This window comes from Antechinus flavipes, chromosome 5 (assembly GCF_016432865.1).
Source record: "Antechinus flavipes isolate AdamAnt ecotype Samford, QLD, Australia chromosome 5, AdamAnt_v2, whole genome shotgun sequence".
NCBI lineage: Eukaryota > Metazoa > Chordata > Mammalia > Dasyuromorphia > Dasyuridae > Antechinus > Antechinus flavipes.
This window is the reverse complement of record NC_067402.1, coordinates 36,046,029-36,054,827: the sequence shown is the minus strand read 5'-3', so window position 1 is coordinate 36,054,827 and position 8,799 is coordinate 36,046,029.

Here is an 8,799-nt window from a genome sequence, read left to right as displayed (position 1 = left end):
AGAAGGGGGAATGGGAAGGATTTTTTTTTTTTTTTTAAGTAGCATTTTAAGGAGACTCTAGTGTGTGCTTAATGTATGACAATAAAGGCAAGAAACCATTAGGAGATTCAGATGTGAGGTGAGAAAGGCCATGGGAGTATGAACTGACAGAAAGAGATGGATGCAAAGATCATTCAAAGGAAAAATCAGTGGGATTTGGTAACCAGAGAAACAGAAATCAAAGATGTAGGGTTGTGGTATTTATCTCTGAAAATGATGAAAATAATCATCAGACATAGCTTTTTTTTTTTTTTTTTTTTTTTTTTTTAACTTTTCATAGATTCTTTTGGCAGTCTGTTAAAACCTAATACTACAGTGGTTTGTTGACTACTTTAATCACAGAAGTAATAAACACTATATATCAGAGACTGGTGATAACAGACATGACATTTGGTTGTGGAGTTTTTTTTTCCCTCCTTTCAGGTTTTCACAGATATCTTGAGATCTCTCCACATACCCCAGTTTAAGAATCCCATGCTTAATCAAGCTCTATTGTATCACAGATGAGACGAAAGAATAAAAAGGTTGTGACTTGTACAACATCACACATTTACTAACAGATTCATAATTTGAACTCAGATTTGTGACTTCAAATCCTGAATTCACATAACCTCTATTATCTAATTCACATAGCTAGTATCAATACAACTCAACATGTTTACTAGCTTACTTTTAAATAAAGACTTTCTAGTCACTCTCCCCAAGTAGCTATTCAGGCTTCTTTGAATATATTTTTATGTTGTATTTTTGAGTTATTGGTACAAAATTTTAACAGCTCCTTTTGTATTCTGGACATCAATTTTCTCTCTACCACAGAGACTAATTTTATTGGTATAGGCAACTGTTGGATGAAGAAATTACTTCAACCAAAGCAGGTAAGAACCTTTTCTGAAATCTACAGTCTACACCAAAGGGTAAAGCACAAACCCAGTTGTTTGACTCATCATGATTCCATTTGGGGTTTTCATGGCAGAGATCCAGGAATGGTTTGTCATTTCCTTTTCCAGCGCATTTTACCTATGAGGAAACTGAGGCAGATAGGATGGAGTGACTGGCCCAGGGTTACACAGCTAGGAAATGTCTAAGACTAGATTTGAACCCAGGAAGAGGTATCTTCCTGATTGCAGGGCCGGTGCTCTGTGTACCATGGCACCACCTGGCTGCCCCTTTCCTTGTCCAGAGTCACACAGTATGTGTCAAGCATAAGATTTGAAGCTAAGTTTTCCTGGCTTTGAAACTAGCTCTCTACCCACTATACTGCCTTTATTTTATCTGCCATATGTATTTTTCCCAATGTGTTTTTTCTCTAATAAAAATTAAACCATTTATATATTACACAGATTTTCAAAATTTTTATAGTAGAGAATCAGCACATCTATTCTGTTCCAAAAATTTGTCATGACTGTTGGAAAAAAACTTGCATTTCACTGTGACAAGAAACAATTTGTTGGTTAAACATCTGCTGTTTAGCTGAATTTCAGGTGTAAGATGTGTGAATAAATTCATTTCACATCAGATTGCCAACCAGTTTTCCCCGAGTATTTATCTCATTTTTTCCTGAGTAATCATTTTCTTCACATTCATCACTAATCTTATCCACATCTGGTTTGATGTTTTGTGTTATTTGCTCTATTCCATTGATCTGGTTCTTTTTTATTCCCTTATATTAGCTATATAAATATGTAATGTAAAAAAAAATATATATATATAATATAAATATAAATAAAAGCTATGAGTAGCAAGACCACCATTATCAGCTTTTCCACTCTCATGACTTTTGTCCATTTATTTTTCCAACTAATTTCATTATGGTTTGATAATCCTATAAATTTCATAGTGATTTGAGTGGTATTGCATTAAATAATTGTTATTTTTAATGTGTCAAATAATAATTCATGAACATTGAATGTTCCTCCAAGTATTTGTTTTTGCTCATTTCAGACATAGTTTTTTTAATTGTCATTACACAAATCTGAATAATTTCTGGGTAAGTTAATTCCCAAGTATTTTATGGTTCTTATTAATGAAAATAAGAAATTTCTTAATCTTTATTGCTGGTAGTGGGCTAATCTCATATCTTTGCTGACTATTATTTCAATTTATTTTTTGGTTGAGATATTTTAAACTCTTCCCTAGTTTTTTTTTTAAACTTTTTTTTTTTAAGTCTTTATTTTATAATTGGCAGGTCTTGACAGAACTGATCTCACGCTACACAACGAAGTCTCAAACTTATTTCTCCACTTTCAGATGCAGAATTGCCTAGTCTCCCAGTCCCCCATTGCCATGGTTTAAGAGAATCAGGGACGACCAGGGCAGTTCACCATTCTCCCCCTTCTATTCCAATGGTTTCTCTGTCTCCACCACAGGGTTTTTTTTTTTTTTTTTTTTTGGCAGAAGGAAGTCCCTTACTTGGCCAAAAGCCCTAAGAAACTTCAGAAATTTCTGGGTAATGCCTGCTCACTAACATCATGAGGTCACTAGGTCTCCATGGAAAGGGCCCTGGGGTAGGAGTTTCATAGGAAATACTTCAAGTGATACTTTGATATTCTAAGACTCTGAAGTAATAGAAATATTAAACCCAGGGGAATATTTCATCCAATAAAGACACAATTCATGAACAACAGAACAGCATTTGTGCTCAATTAAAATACTCCTTTCTAAAGAGTGGTTGCAATGTAAATTCTCAGTGACTAACAAAAGCTCTGACTCTTGCTGAATTGTGGTGTACATTCCATCTAAATGGATGCCGTACTTAGGGGCAAAATATGCTGGGATTTTGACATTTGAAAATAAAATCAGCTAATGAACAAAAGGTCCTTGTGCAGGCCAATGCTTAATTGCAACATTCACTAAAAGATGAGTTTTGATGATCAATATTTATGGTTGACCCAGCCCAATCCAGTGAGCATTTCAACCAGTTCCTTACTACGTCCAAGGCAGTTGTCAGAGTGCTGCTGATACAAAGGCAGAATGAAAAATACATCTGTCCTCAAGAAACTTATTGTATTTGAGGGAAATAAAGCCTGTAAACAGATAAATTATCTTCATAATAAATTGAAGAGGGAAATTAAAGTGTTCATCAAGATAAACATCCCAAGAAGTGGTAGCTCAGCAGAGCTCAGCAGAGCCTGAAGAGTGGAACAAAGGAGACAGTGCAATTCCAGGCAAGAAGGGTATCAGGGTATCCTGTACAAAAGTAAAAAGGCATAGTAAAAAGGAGATGGCATACCAGACTTGGGGAATGGCAAGTAGCCCGATTTACCTGGGACATAATATTTGAAGGGAAAGCTGGACATAATAAGGCTGGAAAAGCAGACTAAGGAATTTGCATTTTATTCTTGGGGCAATCGAGAACAATGGAAAGTTCTTGTATAGGAGTTTCATAGTCAGATGTGCTTTAGAAAAATCATTTTGGCAACGACATAATGGAAAAAATGAGAAAGACTGGAAATTTAGAGTCCATGTTAGAGGTGTTGCAATGGTCCAGCCAAGAATTAATGGGGGACCATTGCAACACCTCTAACGCTAGTGTAAGTGTTGGGAAGGCGAGAAATCTATCATGTAGAGAGAGAATGGACAAGATATGGCACCTGGTTGGATATAAAAGATGAGGCTGCAAATAGCTAGATGCTTCATGAAGAGTATATTCTCTTCTTTTGGACCTCTTCAGAGGGTGGATGGTCACTTCTCAGGTGTGTTGGCTAGGTGGGTTGCATAGTGTCTTTTGTTAGGTTTTGGAGTAGATAGCCTTTGAGGTTTTTTCCAATTCTAAATTCCGTGATTCTATGAATCAGTGACTCTATGGGAGCTGATGAGATCACCAAGTCAAAGGGGTCACCCGCAATTAGAAGAGACAACATGATGATCCAGGAAGTAAAACTGAGAAGTAGTTAGGAGAAATAGGACAGAGCAGTGTTATAAAATTGAAGAAATAATGAGAATTCAGGAGGGAGAGAGGAAAGGATTAGTCAGTATTAAAGACTATAGAAATGTTAAGCAGGAGAAAAGAAGGTCATTAGATTTAGGAATTAAGAGATCATTGACAATCTTGGAGAGCAGATTCAGTTGAGTAATGAAATCAAAGTCATCCTAGAAGGAGTTGAAAAGTGAAAAAGTGGACTAGGAGTTTGGCTCTGAAGGGTGAACAGAGGACAAAGAGTTTTAGGGAATGATATGATGAAGTGAAGATGTTTTATGCTTGGGGGGACGCTTTGGCATGTTTGTAGATAGCAGTGAAGGTAACAGACAGAGAAAAACTCGAAGAGATGGAAGTGGTTAAAGTTTGGGGCAAACTGATGGAGAAGGGCAGGGATGATACCAAAGGCATAAGAAGAGAGGCTGCTTTTGAGATGGAGCATAGAAGAAGCCTTTTTTTGTGGGGGTGGAGGGAGTAAAGCAACATGTCTACTAAGGAGGGGAGCTGGATAAGAAAACATATAATGTGTAGAATATTTGACTCAATTAGGAAACAGTACAGGGGTTGCCACACAGCAATGAAGTATGTACTTAGATATTATCTTTGACAGGAGGCTGTGTTTCTACCTCTCCATGTCCCTACCTTTGTTGTTCAGTTGTTGCAGTTTTGTCCAACTATGTGTGACCCCACATTTGGGGCTTTCTCAGCAAAGACTGGAGTGGTTGGCTATTTCCTTCTCCAGCTCATTTTACAGATGAGAGAACTGAGGCAGAACTTTTCCAGGCTCATACAGCTAGGAAGCATCTGAGGCCAGATTTGACCTCATGTCTTCCTGGCAGGCACTCTTTCCAGTATCTCCTATTTAAGCATTTATAGGCTCAAGAACTGAAGGAATTTAAATATTATTCCAGGATCATTGCCAAGGGGAGAGATGAAGCTAGGGACTTGTCTAACCACCTCAGGCATTGAAAGATGTCATAAGAACCAATGTTTGCTCATGGAAGAAATATATCCCTAGAAACAAGTACAAGTTTTGCTTCTAAAACTAAATCAATCATTTATAAAAAACTTACAATATTAAAAACCTTTCCCAACTATTACAGCTAATCTACTTAACTGTGTTCCAAGATTCATTTTCAGATTTATCCAAAGCTTTGTTCTTTCTAACTATATACTCATAACTTTGACACAACTGTTTACTGCCTCTTCTGCATTTTACCACTTGGCCTTACTAGTTAGTTGACAAGACTATTAACATTCACTTTTCTTGGTACTGGGAATAAGAAGTTAAAAATGAAAAGTCTTGGCCCACAAAGAACTGATACTCTTTATCACTGCTACTACTATAAAAGAGTATTTTCATCTTTTACCCATATGGATCAACTCACTATAGCTGGAACTTTCCAAATAAAATATCCCTTGGACTTCATTAGGTCTTATTTTTTATTCCCTTCTTAAAAGATAACTCCTTGAGGTCAGGAACTATTTTAGTATCTATATCCGTAGTGTTTTGCACAGTCCATGATACAGGAAGTGCTTTTTTAATAAATCCTTTTTCATTAATTCATGCCTGATAAAATTGATTCCAACAACTCCTTTATTTAGCCTTCCTTAAAAAAGCTGTAAAACTATTTAGATACAACTCCTTTTTGGGCCTTGTTTTGTTTATAAACAGTCTTGATACATCAAAGATTCTTTTTTTCTAATCATGTTATAGTCTCATTGGTGCCATTTACATACATTTAGGATTACCATACTTCCATTTATTGCCTTTTAGAGTATTATTTATAACTGATTATTGTAACAAATTTCATAATTCATGGTCATACTGTTTCACTGAGCAGTCATGGATGTTAAAAACACAGGCTTTTCTGACAGCAATCATACCAGAAATTGTCAATAAGTGATACTTTGGCTGTGGCAGCCAATTTACTAATAATTAAGCCTTCAAATTTTGACGACTACTACATACCTGCAACAACAACAAAATTATTTTTTGATCTTCATCTACAGGGAAGATTCTGAGATAAGCACAGTCTGGGTTGACGTTTCCCACTCTTGGAATAAAACAGGCTTGAATTATTATTATTATTTTTTTGGTGAGGCAATTGGGGTTAAGAAACTTGCCCAGGGTCACACAGCTAGGAAGTGTTAAGTGTCTGAGGCTGGATTTGAACTCAGGTTCTCCTGATTTCAGGGATGGTACTCTATCTACTGCCCCAAATCTTGAATTTTATTTTTTTTTTACTTTTTACAAGAGAAGACTTCATAAAAAAAGCACTCATACTTACCATGACAGGCAGTGAGGACAGGCAGACATGAATATGTTGCAAACTCCATCAAGAGAAAGAGAGGGAAGACCTATCCAGACCCTAAAGTATGGCAGTAGATGCCATATACAATCAGACAGGAGAGTCATCTGGATGTACTGTATCACAGGCAAATATTTATGCAGACTGGGCATTCTGTTCACATGGCTGTCAAGACTGAGATTAATGTCTTAACTTCTCACTTTTCTCATCCACTATATTTGAACTCATTCCTTTGTTCCTGTAGAAAAGATAGTAAAGACCACCAAAAATGTGCATAATAGGCATACAGTAACTTATATTTTTGTGGTGATATTTTCACAAGAGTCCCATAAAGTAGGAACAGTAGTCTCCCAATTTTATAATTGAGGAATTTCTGTTAATTACAAAGGAAATTAAAGTCATAAACACTGGCAAAGGGAAGACAAAATTTTCCCTATTTGTGGAAAATGTTTTACTTAGAAAAATCTGGAGAATCAGAAAAGAAAGCAAAAATAGCTTCAGCAAAGTAGCAGTATACAAAAAAGATTTATAAAAACTAGCAGCATTTTTGTATAGCAATAGCAAAATTGAGGAGCAAATTTTAGAGAGAGAGAGGAGATGCTATTACTAAGTACAAAATCAAGGAAATATCGGGGGGGTCATCTATCAGGACATATACAAGAACTTATATAAATGCCAAGTACAAAACATTATCTAAAGAATGCAATTGCACGAATATTGCTCATGGCTTGCAGCAATACAATAAAAGTACAATCTTGATTACTTTCCTTATTTAGTAGTATGTCAAGCAACTAACCAAGGGGCTACTTTAGAGCTCTACAAAATAAAAACAATCATTTGAAGCACTAGAATTTCAAAGGAAATGATGAAAAGAAGGCAGAAATAGAATAATAACCACAAACTATTACAAACTGATAATTAAAAAAAAAAATAGAAAAATATCCCAGGGACATAACAGACTAGGTAAGCAAAATTCAGAAACAATTAAATTCTATCAATCAGTTATGATTTGATAACCTTAGACCATAAGCTACTTGGGGAAGAATTCTCTATTTGACAAGAAGTTCTGGTAAAATTAGAAAGGAGTCTTGATAAAAAAAATTTTTTAAATACTTATTGAAGGTTATATCATTCAAAAAAGCTAGAGGAGAATGGAAGCTAATGCCTTTCACAACTCTAGCACAGCACAGAAAAAGATCACGTGATAATTTTGATTACAGAAAATTGAAAAGCTTTTACACAAAATCAGTGAGGCTAGGTTAAGGGCCTGTTGATTGAGAAAAATTCTAATGGTATGGTAAAATAATACTAACATTTTACAATGGTTACCATGTGTTAGAGTCTATTCTAAATATTTTACAACCATCTCATTTGATCTTCACAATCCACTGTGTTTTGTATGCATATGGATAAATGACAATGGAGATGAAAAATTCATTTTCCAAACCACATCACCTGCTCTTGTTCTCGACTTCCTCATTCTCATCCCACTGGAACAGGGATTCCTGAACCTGGAATCATGCTGGAACCGGACACTTACATCATTTCTGGGCTACTTCCACTTTGAGATGACACTCCTATATTCCTCTCGTGTCATTTACTAAATGAATGAATGCAAGTTCCTTTGGACAGCTAGGGCTCTCTGACTTTTTTATTTTTTTGGTATTCGTATTCCTGTCCTTCTTGCCACAACCAAAAGAATTAAATTCTAAATAACCACTGGAAAAGACTACTACTTCAAATCACTAGTAAGAAATGTAAATCAAAACCGCTCTGAGGAGTCACCTTCTATTCATCAAATCTGCAAAGATGACAAAGGGTTGAATATGTTGGAGAGGTTATGGGAAGAAAGTCTTTTGTGTAGCTGTGAATTAGTTGAACGATTGTGTCAAGTAGTTTGTAATTATCTTAAGAAAGCATCTAAAATGTCCATACCTTATGACCCAGATATCCCACAGCTAGGTATATATTGTAAAGAGGCCAGACAGAAAAAGAAGTCCCATATACACCAAGAGGCATTTAAACTGGTAATTCAAGAGGGGTATTTATAAATTGAGCAACAGCTAAACACAGTATGGTACATGGATGTAATGGATAGTACTACGCAATTAAAAAAACTCCAACAAGAAATATGACAAGTCAGAAGCATGGGAAAAGTTCACCAAAGTTGGCCTCCAAGAAAAGCTGAAGAAATGTAGCTCCCTCATTTCACTCCAGAGGTGAGTGACCATGGTTGTTAAATGGTATACATTAGGCAAAGAGAAGATGGCAGATAATTTTGTTAAACTGTGTTTTTCCATCTTTCTTTTAAAATTTTTGTAGCAAGAAGGACTTGATCAGAAGGAAAAACAGATATTCAGAAATGTACGGGATATAAATATAAGTTATCAATAAAAAAACTTTTTAAATGTTTAATGACAAAGTTGAAAGAAAATGATCAAACTATAAAAAGTAAACCAAAGGGACTAACCTTGAACCCTGTGTGATTTAAATCATTCTAAAAGGACATCTGAAAAGAAACATGGCACCCAA